General features: G+C 33.9%; 1 protein-coding gene across 1 annotated transcript in view; it reads right to left on the bottom strand.

Annotated features, from left to right (window-relative positions):
- LOC105475403 (potassium voltage-gated channel subfamily D member 2) overlaps positions 1-15,582 on the bottom strand; it is a 486,131-nt gene that overhangs the window by 345,073 nt on the left and 125,476 nt on the right. The window lies entirely within an intron of this gene.

Genomic DNA, 15,582 nt, shown 5'->3' on the forward strand with positions numbered 1-15,582 from the left:
TTTACATGGACCCAAAGAACCTATAATAGTCAAAAAAGAATTTTAAACAATGAGAACATAATTAGAGAAATTACACTATTTCGTTTAAAGACATAACATAATGCTACATTGTAAAAATAGTGTGATGTTGTCATAAAGACAGGCATATAGACTGATGGAAGGCAATACAGAGTTTGAAAATTGACCAATACACATTTGGTCAGTTGATTTTCAACAAATGGCAAATGTATACTCAATAAGAAAAGATGATGATCTTTTCAACAACTGTCACTACAATAGTTGGATGTAATACCAATGTGCAAAAAGTAATAATAATAAACCTTGACTTTTTATCTCATATCACATAAAAATAACTATAAATGAAGTATAAACTTAAACATAAGAGTCAAGACCAAAAAATTATGAAAAACATAGATTTATGTGACTTTAGGTCAGGCAAACACTTTCAAAATAAGATTAAAAAGCAAAAACTTTGAAACAAAAAATGATAAACCATAGTTGATCAAAATTTTTAAATTTTGTCTTAGGAAGACTTTGTTAAGAAGATGAAAAGTAAGCCACAGAAGGAGAAAATATTTGCAGAACATGTATTAGATAAAAAACCTGTATCTAGAGTACATGAAGAACCCCTACAACAGAATACTTATAACGCAAACAACCCAATCAAATAAATGGTCAAAAGATTAAACATCATTTTGACCAAAAAAAAAAAAAAAGGCCAGAAAACATGAAAAGATGCTTACAGTTTTTAATAAATAGATAAATGCACATTAAAACCACAATCAAAGATCACTACACATCCTTTAGACTCAAATTACAAAAGCTGACAACACGAATTTAGGCAAGGATAAGGATGTTACAGCAACTAGACTCTCACACATTGTTGGCAGAAATGCAAAATGTGGCAAAAAATTGGGCAAAGTGGTTTGGCACCTTCTTATAGAGTTAAACATTTGTATATTATCTAGCAATCCCAAGCAGATATTTCATGAAGCAAAATATGAATATGTCTACAAAAATGTGTTTACCAATGTTAATAGAACCATAGTATATAACATAATAGCCAAATGATCATCAGCTACTGAACTGATGAACAATTTGAGGTGAATATTATTCTGTAACTTTTTTTCATATGAAGGAATAGGGGCACATAGTGGTTAAATATCTTTTCCAAAGTTCTTTACCAAGAAAGGGACGATGCTATAAAACCAACTAAGATCTCTCTGACACCAACGCCTTGTTCCACTATGCCATATCATTTCCCAGCAGCATTCTGTTTTCCAAATTGGAATAAATCACATAGATTTCCTTGGTCTTTATTAAAATATGTAGCAATGACCCTGAGACTTACACAGAAAGAGCAGCATGTGCATTTGCTCTTAGTGTGACCTCCCAGCCTTCCTCCCTCTTAAGAAACATGTACGGAGTACTACTTGACATATCGTTGTCTCTTTTTTTCTAATACTTTTTTCTCTTTAAGGTATTTTTGTGCTCATATCATGTAATTTAAATAATCCACATATTGCATATTCAAGTCACTGTGTTTGGTAGATAGTGGTCTTCAAATATGTACTACGAAATTATTTGAAGAAACTAATCTATATAATAATGTCAAGAAGCGGGGAAAAACAGTACTCTGTATCTGTCCCTCAATAAGTAAGAACATTGGATTCTGTGTGTATGTGTGTGTGTGTGCACATGTGTGTGTGTCTGTTGGGGGGCAGGGAAGTGTTGGTCACAATGACTCCTGAAGGAACAATGGAAGTCCCACTTTGAATTGAACATTAATAAAGCACACAACAACTTATAAAACACCATTTGCATAATTTGAGTCTTAAACTTTTTGCTGTATATTTCTTTTTCTCAGATCATAACCTTGGTGACCCTTCTGTCTTCAGTATATAGTCTGTGTCGGCATTCTCATTATTTCCCCAATCTCTACAGGTTATATGTCGTGGTATAGCAGTGACTTACCAATCTTTACCTCTAGCTATAATAAGATCTTGCTCCTTGGCCGGGAGCGGTGGCTCACGCCTGTAATCCCAGCACTTTGGGAGGCCGAGGCAGGTGGATCACGAGGTCAGAAGATCGAGACCATCCTGGCTAACACGGTGAAACCCCGTCTCCATCAAAAACTACAAATAATCAGCTGGGCGTGGTGCTGGCGCCTGTAGTCCCAGCTACTCGGGAGGCTGAGGCAGGAGAATGGCGTGAATCCGGTAGGCGGAGCTTGCAGTGAGCAGAGATCGCGCCACTGCACTCCAGCCTTGGGCGACAGAGCGAGACTCCATCTCAAAAAAAAAAAAAAAAAAAAAGATCTTTCTCCACAGCTCCAGATATATGTCTGTATTATCTTTTAGGTAGATCCCCCTAAAAGGGGATTAGACATTGGACTAGGCATTTTCTCTCCATTGTACCTGACTCAGCCTTGGTACAGGCCCCCATTTCTCAAACATGTGTTGCAAGAGCAAGAGCCTCTTGGCTTGTCGCCAGAATAACTTTTCGAAATTATACATCTGATCATGATTTTCTTCCTGGAATCATTCCTTGACTCCTCTTCATCTACACAATGAAGTGCAAACGTTTCAGTAAAACATCTACATCTCTCCAGCCTCATCTTTCATCTCTTAACTCTTCATATAGTACGCTTGAGAAATATAGAATTATTTCATATTTCTGGAAGACATGAAGGCATTTATGTTTTTATATGTTATGTTTTTATAGTATCATTATAATTTTATAAGGTTTTTATATTATATTACTATGTTTTTGTATTATAAGGTTTTTATAATACATAATAACTGAATATTTACATAGAAGTTATTACATACCGGACACTGTTAACCTGCTTTATATGCATTATAAACTCTGTAGTAACCATCTGGAGTTGGTCTTTGTTTGTCCATTTTACAGGTTAAAAAACTGAGGCACAGGAAAGGGAGGACATTATCTGATAGCACATAGCTGGTTAGTGATGGAACCAAAATTCAAGCATCAGTGGTCTGGATCCAAAGTCCATGTGCCTAAACACTACAGTGCGCCTGCCTCTCCCTTTGGAGTCTTATTATTGCATGCATCAAGTGCTGTCACACTTTTGGTGGGGTTTTCTTTTATAACTACACTACGACCTCTTTCAAGATAATGTCTACTTCTTATGTATCTCTACATTCTTACTCTCTAATAGTGTTGGCACACAATAGAGCTAATAAAACTTCTTCAGCTTCCTGCTCAACAGTGACAAAGAAAACGTATTTCCTAAGTTTTGTTCTATGTACACACCTATGCTGTGGGATGATTCCTGGGAAAAATATTTCACATTCAAATCACTTTGGGGGTTCACCTGGTCTCTGCCTTTCTCTTGGAGTTTTACAATGCACATTAATACAACCATAGCCCCATGAAGGTGTATTACAGGAAATTTTGTTGTTTTCTTTTCTTTGAGAATTTCCAAAATATATTTGAACTTCAAAATCTCACTCATGCCCTTACTGCATCTCCGAGGAATAGCTATCACATCTTATGAAACTACTGTTTTGAAGACTGTGCTCTGTGAAATTCTGATTTAAAAGATAAAGACAAAATCACATAGCCAGGCATTCAAAAGTCATCATATCCTGACTCTAAGCTAATTTTCTAGTTTTTCTACTCTAGACAGATACCCTTCATATAGCCATGCTCATTCTTATCTTAAAAAAAAAAATCATTTTACTTTCTTATCCCTCTGCCTTAGCTGTGGGCATTTCTTGCACTTCTTAATCCTAGAATGACTCTCTGGCCCTGTCTCCATTCTTCATTTCTCAGCTCAATTCCTAACTTTGCATTAATGTGTGTCTCACCTCTCCAGTGAAGCAATCTTTTCTTATGAACTCCTTTAGCAATTATTGCTTACACCATTAATTTTGCTATTAATCAGCTACTGCTGTGTCACATATTTCTATTGTTGACAAGAAAGGCTCTTTAAATTATTAGTGTGCATGTGTTTTGCTTTTGAAAAAAAGTCATTGAATTGTATGACCTGAATTCTTCCCATGTCTATCCAGGGCAGTAACTATTGGAAACACACCATAAAAGACTGATATTTTGTTGCTCCTTCTAAACCAGCCGAAGAGATTCGCTAAAATCACAAGCTTCACTGAATATTAATGCAGTGAAAGAAAATTCCATATGATTGAGAGTTTACATCTTTTATGTTGTACAAACTAGGTTGATTTTGAGATTACTAGAAGAAAAAAGTGCATATTTTAAATATATCACTTTGAATTTTATTCGAAATAATGATCCTTTTGATGGGGAAAATTTTTTTCAAGAAGTAAAAGTAAATTGTGTCCATTATATTTAACTATTGGTGGGCCATAGTTATTCACCAGATACCATATGCCTCTCTAGTTTCCCTGGGGAAAAATATATATTACATTAAAATATTTGTTTGTGATGACAACTAAATTTGAAAGTAGTTCCTTTATACCACCTTCATAAGACAAATGTACCTTTCTGAAAATACATAACTGAGAAATGAAAGCTACAAACAAATGAATTTTCCTTTTTTAAAAAATCACTAACCAATACCTGCTATACCATGACAGAAACCAATAAACACTCAATGCAATTTACAGTTTCACTAGCATATGGAATTTTCCCAGGAACTTTCCTGATGTCTAAACCAATACCACAAAATGTATTGAATACTCCTACCTTCATTCTACACTTAATATCTGTCATGATTCTGCCTTTAGAAAGACAAATTAGTCATATGATGACAAGTAGTTCAGTAATCACCTGACAAACAAGAAGATTTTTAAAAATATCTGTTCTCTTAATTTTGATTTTGATGTGACATCTATAGTTATAAATTTTGCAGATATAACCTTATAACTGTGTGCATGTGAATGATATCTTTTAGTGCTTATTTACCCATTTTTACTTGAAACATTTATGGAAATATACATGGAAATGTGTTATTTCTCTAACATCATGTAAAAATTATGTTGTATTTTAAACAAGTCATCAGAATAAGACATGATCTTTCACTAAGATGTGTTTTCCATAACTCTTTCTTGTTTCTAAACCTCAGTTGTATCAGTATCAATTCCCACTATTCAGTCCACCTGGGCCTGTGGCACTATCAGTCACTCTTGAAGAAATGTCAGGAGAAGACATTAGAAACTCAAGTGGGATTCACCACATTAGGTATCAGCAGTGACAGGCTTTGTAAAGTTGGCTTGAACTAGCACATGGCAAATGTTAGCTTTAAAATTGAAAATGACAAATGATGGACTGGACTTAATTTAACACAACCTTTATTACTTGCATTGGCTTTTAAAAGACTAAACCTATACTGGACATTTTTAATTCTGGCCCCTTTGAAAAAATATAGATCTTTTGCTTCCTTAAGATAATTCATAAAATATAAATGGAAGTACTTAAATCACAAATCTGACAATTTTTCTTCATTATCTTGTTAACTGCAAATAAACAACAGCATCTAGATTTTGTTAAATTCATTCCCAAAGGGATTTTCTATAGAGTCAAATGTGACTTTGGAGTGACTGAATCTATATATACTATACTTGTGTATATACTATACTTAAGTATATACTATACTTGTGTATAGTAATTATATCATCTGTCTTTACATATATAAAATGAAGTACCTGATTTTATCTGCAATGCCTATTATGATACGGGGTATTTGTTATTTGCTCCATCAATATTTGTGAAAGAGAAGAAAGGGAAGGAAGGAGGAGGAGCTACCAAGGAGAAGAAAATTCACAAAGGTCCCTGAAAAAAAAATCAATACTAATAATAGAGAATCTTAGAATTTTCATCCTCTATCACACACATCAAAAATCAATCTAAGAAAGGTTAGGAGTAACACAGGTTATTACTGTCCAAGCTGGGTTTAGAACCCTAGCCCAAATCACAGGTTCATGCCTTGATAGAAGTTTGCCTTCCATGGGTATCAGGACTAACAGGAAACAAACATTTCCCTGGCTTAATGTATCTGTGTAGTTTTTCTTTCTTTTTTCCCCACAAAGTCTATGAATTTTTCCATTTTCCTTGCTTTACAGTATTTCCTCATCTTTTAAACATGTTTAGATCATCCAACAAGCTATAAACAGCTTTTGTAAAAATAAAGAAATGTGACATTAAGAGATGTCACAAGTGTAGAGATGTTCAGAATATGCTGTATTTAACCAGTAATGCTGCAAATGTTGGAAAAAATGACATGTACTAATGAAACCTATGGCACTAATGAGAGGGTCTGGTGTCACACAGTATCATAAAATCCTCCCGAAGGTTCACTACTAAACCATGTTGATAACGTCATTTTTAGTAAATTCAGGAGTGACTCATTCCTGGATGACAGGTAAGTACAGATACTGCTAAGTTACCTCTAAAGCTCTGTCAGTAAACTTTTCAGAAAATAAAACAGAATGTCATTATTAGGAAAATAAAAAAGCTCAAACTCTCTAGTTTTTTTGTCTTAATACATTGAAATTTTATGTATGGTTTCTGCTGAAATGTTAATTTCCTAGTGTAGTTTTAATGAATATGCTTTACAGAAAAAAAAATCATGTCTGTATTTTCACAACGAAAATCCTGAAAATGGTTTATTTTCTTCCCGTTAGTCTCAGTGATATGCAAAAATACCTTGAGATTCTTTTAAAAGATCTTGATATTTTATTTGTTTATATGCAGAAGAAAAATTAAATATCTATTTTGCTAAACAGAAAAAACATTTTAAAACGTCACTCTGATCAATAAAATTAGAAATTGTGTTGTTATATAATTATATAAATGTATTTTCTTCCCCATAATTATTTATTTGCATTTCATCTTGTTTTAATAAAATTAAAATTTTGAATGTGAAATCGTTTTCAATTATAAGTCTTATATTAAAAAAAAAATCACTGGGCGTGGTGGCTTATGCCTGTAATCCCAGCACTTTGGGAGGCCCAGGCAGGTGGCTCATTTGAGGTCAGAAGTTTGAGACCAGCCTGACCACATGATGAAACCCCGTCTCTCTTAAAAATACTAAATAAATAAATAAATAAGCCGGGCTTGGTGGCCATCGCCTGTAATTCAAGCTACCAGGAGGCTGAGGCAGAAGAATTGCTTGAACACGGGAGGCAGAGGTTGCAGTGAGCCAAGATCGCATCACTTTACCCCAGACTGGGTGACAGAGGGAGACTCCGTCTCTCAAAAAAAAAAAAAAAAAAAAAAAAAAAAAAAAAAAAAAAAAAAAATCATGAATAATAAGGTGATTTGACTAAATTTCTGGGCCAATCTGTAGCTACAATCTCTTCGGACGTCTTCCTAGCTGACAGTGGGAGAAGAGTAGCCTCCACGGTCACAAATTCTCTCTTCTAGGAACTTGGAATTGGGATTAAGATATTATAATTTACTTCGGGTTAATCCCTGGAAGGGAGAATTTATCAACTTTTGGGAGCTTCAGAGCTTTGGCTAAGTTATCTTTACATATGGACAATGCATGAGAGAAAGCCAGACCGTGGAAAGTGACGTTTAAAGTTCAAAACATATTGTTATGTAAGTTCAGTATCTTCTGTATTTCCGGTTATGCTTCCCAAATTTACTTATTACACATTGGTCCCATTATACATCCTTGGCTTAAAGGATTGAATATCTATTCTGTCACTCAACAGTAATAATATAAGGAGATTTTAAAAGAAGATGTTTAATCTTCATTAAGATTATAACTTTATCTACTGCAAGCTCCTTTGGTCTAATCATCTATTCAAAATATGTAGATTATGTAAGCAAACTATGTCAAAAAGATAATATAAAATTAAAAAAATATTTGCAGGTTTATTTTAAGTCCCTGGGAACATTTTAAAAAGTACACTGGAATTTATTATCAAAGTTCCTCCTGTAAGAAACAAAATGAATCATCTTTAGAGGGAAATGAAAAATTTCACTCTCAGGTACAGAAGCATGTGACTAATAATCTTAAAATAGCAACTAGCTTGGCAATAACCAAAGAAAGAAACTACTGCAACATTAATCCACACAGTGTAACTCACTTGATACTGTCTCCTTCAATATCTCTCACATCTTAATATCCACTATCGCCAGCTCCAATTGAGAAAAAAAAGTTAAAAAAATTAAAAACAACAACTCTTAGGTCAGAAAATAAATGTTTATCGTTTTCAAAAGCTGGAATGCATTGGGTTACTACAATCACTCCGTTTTACTCCCTGTTCCTTGTTTTCTTAGCATCCTTTTTTGTGGGGGAAGGGATGCACACGGGAAGCTTCCTTAATTTAGTTCCTTTCATCTGAAGATTTCAAAAGCTTTGCTGATGGCTATTATTTACAGTAGCTGAGTAAATGGGAGCACGGAGCCAATGGGAAGCTATAACTATTCTATAAATGAATTATAAAGCAGTAGAATCTTGTTAAAACAAGTCAAGATGTAAAATGTCTTAGGTACTCTGCTTCATTCTGAACTCATTTTCCATTTGTTAAAGCAATTCACCATTTTGTCACCCTTTTCTTACATTCTTATAACAATAACAATTTTGGTTACTTATTTGGAAACATTGAGCCGTCGGGCCCTAATTTTGTTTTTAGAAATTAAGCCCAGCTGATGTACTACCAATGCGGGTATACTTAAAAAGAGTGGTGGGGTATGTGTAACAGTACGACATGCAATTTCAATGTGCTTTAGGATATGCATTATATCCTAAATAGGATATATGATATGTATCCTATTTATAATAGGAATAGGATATGCAATTTCAATGTGCTTTAGGATATGCATTATATCCTAAATAGATATATGATATGTATCCTATTTATAATAGGAATAGGATATGCAATTTCAATGTGCTTTAGGATATGCAGAGAGAAAGAAAGGAGAGAAAAGTAAGTCTTAGACTCAAAACTGATGGAAAACTGAATAAAGTTCTATTACAGGAAAGGATAGAATACCTAACAAAGTAAGTCTACAGCAAGATAATTTTGGACAGAAGGCTACTAAGACAACAGATGAGGAGACGAGTTGTGTCAAAGAGGCAGAGATGTGTGGCTAAAGATTGGGGGAAGAGGACTGAATCCCTATAAATACAATAACATTTCTAATAATGAAATATCTATCAAAGCTTTTGAAATCCATGGCTCCCACACCTGGTCAATCATCAGAATCGCCTAAATAGCTCATATATATGGACTCCCACTGTGTACTCCCTAGAAATACTGGTTTAGTAGAACTGGCTCAGAGTCCAAAAATTGTACAGTATTTTTAAAAGGTTTTGTGGTGAATTAGAAAGTATACATGTTTTAGATCTACCTTTCCACAATGGCCAGTACCTCAAAAGCATATCTAACTCTGGAAACAGCACATAATTCCCTAGTTCCCATTTACTAATGTGAAAAAGGCAGCTTAAAATAGGAACTGAAAAAAGACAGGTTTGTCTTGAGATCAGGCCATTTTTTTTATTTCAGTACAGCTGCATGGTCTGTATCTTGAGATGCTACCCTGCTATCTGTCCTAGATTTTTCGCTCCCTGCTTTTCTCTTGGTTTGAACCATGGGATAGTGACACCAAATGCAGTCCAATTGGAACACTGGATTTTATCAGGATCCATAGGCTGTCCTGTATTTACCAAACTTATCTTTTACCTTCTACTCATGCTGACCTCACAAATCTAAGAGGCACAGAATCAGACAAGTTAGAGCCACGAGTTTTACCAGAGTGCCCCACGGTCACTTTGGGTCTTTTTTTTTTTTTTTATAGTACATGCAGTGCTCATTTAATTTGACCCTCTTTATTCACAATCAATTAACACTTAATTGCCCAAAGATTTGCTTAAGGTTATCTCAATCAAGAAGGTTTCTTGATCACGTTAGTGTTATCTATATCAATATTTTTAAAGAGTGATCTTTGCTCCAAATCAGAAACACTGGTGTCCCTGTTAGATGCACAGTCACAGTCTGCATAGCCTACTGAATTAGAATCTATGTGTGCAGGAATTAGATATCTGCATTTTAAAATTAATTCTGCATGTAACTTTTATGCACATTAAAGTTTGAGGATTGTTGGTAAACACAGTGGTAGTTTAATTGATTAAATAATTACTTGCTTTATTAATTGATTTCACAAACAATTTGTTGCTTTCTAGGTGCCAGTCATTTAATAGGCTATGGGAGTATAAAGACAGTTTGAAAAAAGTGTATTACATTCCAGTGGGAAACAGACAAGTCAGTAGATACACAGGGAAAGGTGTTACTTTCAGTTCTCATGAATTCTGAAAAGTTGTTTGATAGCTCAGTACTTTAGTGACATGACTTTGCTTTATTGATATATGGTTGTTTGCTGTTTAGTTTGCAGTGAAAAAAGTCATAAAATACAATTTTTAAATTTTCTCCAAGGAGACTAAAGTACTCCTCCTTATTGTAGAACCCTTTTGTATTCAGATTTTTAAATATGGCATATTTGTTAATATACAAATTATTGTGTTCAGGTGTAACCTAAAAAGTCAAAACAAAAGAGCCATGTTAATAGTCAAAATGCTTTGACCTCTACTTTTGCTGCTGTTCCATAAGACATTATAACATGTTTCAAAATAATATAATTGAGTTTTGGTGTTTCATGGACACAATGTCACTGTAATTTTAATTTATAAAATTAGCTAGAGGCCGGGTGCAGTGGCTCATGCCTGTAATCCCAGCACTTTGGGAGGCTAAGGTGAGAAAATCACATGAGGTCAAGAGTTTGAGACCAGTCTGGCCAACATGGTCAAACTCCGTCTCTACTAAAAATATGAAAATTAGTCAGGCGTGGTGGCAGGCGCCTGTACTTCCAACTACTCAGGAGGCTGAGGCAGAAGAATTGCTTGAACCTGGGGGGCCAAGGTTATAGTGAGCCGAGATGACACCACTGCATTCCAGCCAGGGTGACACAAGGAGATTCTGTTTCAGATGAATAAATAAATAAATAAATAAGGTAAAAATAAAATTAGCTAGGGATAAATTATTGGACAAATATATATGAAAGTTATTATGTGAAGAATAACATTATAAAAAACAAATATTTGAAGCATCTATACATTATTTATTGTTAACGTTTTCCAAATGTTTAAGTGGAGTTTTTAGAAATATGGGAATTTTTTTTTTTTTTTTTTTTTTTTTTTTTTTGAGACGGAGTCTCACGCTGTCGCCCAGGCTGGAGTGCAGTGGCGCGATCTAGGCTCACTGCAAGCTCCGCCTCCCGGGTTCCCGCCATTCTCCTGCCTCAGCCTCCCGAGTAGCTGGGACTACAGGCGCCCGCCACCGCGCCCGGCTAATTTTTTGTATTTTTAGTAGAGACGGGGTTTCACTGTGGTCTCGATCTCCTGACCTTGTGATCCGCCCGCCTCGGCCTCCCAAAGTGCTGGGATTACAGGCTTGAGCCACCGCGCCCGGCCGGGAAATTTTAATACAATGATCACAGTACTATATAGAGAGGTTTAAGGTTTTATATCAGATTACATAAATGACAGGATAGATAATATCTATTTTTAAATAGTAAAAGTAAACCCATATTTTATCAAATGCAAGATGCCCTCTGTTTTTTTATTCTTTAATTTTTTTTTCTATGCTTTTTTCTCTAATTTTTTTTTCTTATGTAGTGTAAGCACCATGAATACGCCATAGACTCTGAACACAGAGTTCACCATGTAGTCAGGGTGACGATATAATGTGATGAATGCTATAATAGTTATCACTGAGCCAAATATGCTGTTACAACCAGTAATCATTAAGTATCATATTAAACATAAAATATTTAAAAATATTATGATTCTACTATATAGTATACACAATAGCCAACACTAAAGGGAATACAAGATGCATAAGGGCCTTATGTCCAGTAAGCTGATGAGACAAAGACATATGCATTATAATTTAAGATAATGTAAAGTAGGTATTAAGAGGAAGTACAAGTAAAGAGCTCAAAAGGTGAGACTGGCTTCAGATGGAGTGATAAAAAAAGACTGTATGGAGGGGAGAGAACTGGGCAGCATATCAAGCTTGTTGGTTTATTAGTTTCTCTTCATTTTCACCACGTCTAAGACATGGCCTCTATCCTATGACCTATTCTAACTATTATTGTTTTCTTGCCACCAGTTTCTCCTCTACTTTGGTCCATTTTCTACACTGCTTTAAGAGTACATTCCTTGTACAAACATTTTGTCACTTCTTTATTTAAAAACTTCTCACTTTTTACACAAATTACTGAATTTCCTAGCAAGGTGTGGGTGATTCCACATTCAAGGTCGACACAAAAATACTTCTGATTACAATCTCATTTCATTAAAAACAAAACAAATCAAACAAAAACACCTTTTACTGCTTGCACTGCATATCTTTGCATTTTGACAAACTCCTACTTACACTACTAGAGCTCAATCAAATACTATTTTTTTTCTGTAAAGCCTCCACAAACTTCCCCACCCACTCCCTCTCTTAGAGATACTTCATTCAGGCATCTCTTGCAGCCATTTTACAGAAGTGAATCTGTTTTATGTAAACATATTCTGTACAGACACAAAGTTGAGGTCATGGCCTATTGGTTTTTGTATCCTAGTCATCTAGCACAGTACCTGGAAAAGAGTAGGTCCTCGGTAAATAATTTTTTGAAAAGGTGAATGAATTAATGATCATAGAAGAGAAGCTTCATATGATTTCCAAGATAATTCTCAATATATATTTTTGCTATTTTTCATTTATGAAATGTATTAGTTCTTATTTTCAATTATCACTTCTATAAGGTCACTGTCATCTTTATTGTTAAATATACATATATATGTATGTCTATGTGTGTGTATATATGTGTATATACATATAAAATCTCCTAGTATTTCCATGCTATGCATTCAGAAAATAGCCAACTTTACAACCAGCTAGCTGAAATATAATTACCTAAAACATATTTGGCTGGAAAAAAAGCAAAAACAAAAAAATATATATATATACACACACACACACACACACATTTATATACACACACATATACACATATATATGTATATTTTTTTTCAAAATTGTGCAAGTCCTTGGAAAGAGTAATTCAATTTTTAGGAATTTAGGAATTTGTTAACAGTAAATAATTTTAATTGTTTAACTCTATATTTACTACACAAATATTTTTAAATAGGTAGAAAGGTAAAACATCTGAAATATCTTACCAATATGACAATATAGAAAAACATTTAATCATATAGGGAACAATGTTAATTATAACTAAATTATAAGTAAACTGTGGGTTACAGAACAGTATAGACACTAGGAACAGCAGACACTTGACTAATATATAATAGTCAACCCTAGAAAGACATTTTTTAAGAAGACAACAACGAAAAACTCTGAGAAAACAAGGAAAAGGAAAGAGAAATATTAAAAAGTAAAATATTATATCAAATAATTAAAAATTATGTGTTAGATACTATTTATGTGTTTGATAATAAAATCAATTTAAAATCACTTTAAGTAGATGTTATGTTGTGAGGATCCATAGAAATATAAACACCAAAATCTACAACATTTAAAAAAGCTGAAGAATCTGGTCAAACTTTACATGTTTTATGTGATCGCTGCCAAATAACTTAATACATGAAAAAAAAAATAGGAGAGCAAAAGAACCACTTTATTTTCTCCTATAAAACATACATGGAGGCTAAAACATACCCAATAGTTTATAAATGGAAGCAGACATTTGGATGAACATTTAGAAATCCTGGTAAAAAGCATCAGAATAAACAGTAGCCCCCATGCTTGCTACAATATGTTTCTTTATATTGCAAAGCAAATAGTATCTTATAATGGAAAATATTAGTTATTTCCCTAACCAATCTCTGGGTATAAAATTATGTGTATGTATAACTTTAATAAAAATATGACCCCACATGATATAAGATGATTATAGATGTATGATACATGTTGATTATATGAAAGCCCCCAGCTAACTTTAAATTATTAATATATAATTATTATTTGCATATTAATTGTTAATATAACAACTAACAATTTTATTCATTCATTCTTTTTTCATTTATTCATTCAGGAATCTATGATTAAGGACCTAATATGTGTCAATACTGTGCAAAACTTACTAGAGACCAAGATGTTTTTATTACCTTCATGGATCTCAAATTCAAGCTGGTAAACAGCCAAAGAAAATACTTATCAGTATTTATGAGGTGTTATGGACATTTATGGAGGTAGGAGGTGAAAGGGTTAGAGAATTTAGATGACTTGAACTTTAAAGGTTGAATTAGGCTGAGTTGATGGAAAAGAAACCCAGCATCCCAAAAGAGACAGCAAGAGCAGAGTTATAGGAAGAACAAAGGAGGGCTTGGATGATAGAGTGAAGAGCTCTCTGCATCTGGTTTTGGGTAGACTATAAGAACTACAGGAGATAATGCTAGAAAATAAAAATGGGCAAAAGAGAACTGGATAGACCCAATAAATTTTCATTCCATCCTGTATAATAAAAAGTCATAAAATGTTTTATTTGTCTGTTTGTTTATATGTATGGTAGATAGGTAGACTACTGTGACAGTCACTGTGAACAACAATAAATATTTAGCTAATAATGGAGTTTTTTCTTTGCTTAAAATAAAGTGTGGATTTTAGGCATATCAATTCCCAAGATTCTTTGAAAAGGCTATTAAGATATTCTCTACTTGATGCCTTTTTTCTCTGCCCACAAATTTCTCCTTTGTAAACAAAGGGTTTTTTAACTTGGTTTAGTAAGAATACAACTATATCTAATATTGAAATTGGGCCAGGTATGATGGTTCACACCTATAATCCCAGCACTTTGGGAGGCCAGAAGACAGCTTTAGCCCAGGGGTTCATGACTAGCCAGGGCAACATAGTTAGTTAGACCTTGTCTCTACAAAATAAAAAGATTAAAAAAAAATTGCCCGGGTGTGGTGGCACACACCTGTGGTCTCAGCTCCTCAGGAGGCTGAGGTGAAAGGATCACTTGAGCCTGGGAGGTCAAGGCTGAAGTGAGCCGTGATTGCACCACTGCACCTCACCCTGGATAACAGAGAAAGACCCTGTTTCAACAAAAAATAAAATTTAAAATTATGAAATCAGCGCTTATTTCATCCTTACTGATGTTTCCCCAAATTATAAGCATTTAAAATGGCCTAATCTATATGTCTTTTCTATTTCTATTTCAATATTTGTATATGCCACCTTAGTTTATTCAAATTTATTTATACTAAGTTAAAAAAACAAAATAAGGAATCAACAGCTAGAGAGCATTTTATGCCTATGTTAAATCCTTAAAACACAAATTCTTAGGCCATTATTAAGTTAAATTCATCTAACAGAAATGCTAAATCCACAACCTGAATATACACTTCCTGTCGCTTTTTACTGGACTTTGGCCTTGATCATCAAGTAAACAGAGCCACAAAAATTATGATTCAGCTGTTAATCAATACATTTTAAAGAAATTGAAGAATATTATTAAACTTAGCAAAATGTAGAATTGACTTATAACACTACAATTGAGAACCTGAAAGTCAATAACTTTGGGAGGCTCATCAAACATGCAGAATAAAGAAAC

Source organism: Macaca nemestrina, chromosome 4 (assembly GCF_043159975.1).
Source record: "Macaca nemestrina isolate mMacNem1 chromosome 4, mMacNem.hap1, whole genome shotgun sequence".
NCBI lineage: Eukaryota > Metazoa > Chordata > Mammalia > Primates > Cercopithecidae > Macaca > Macaca nemestrina.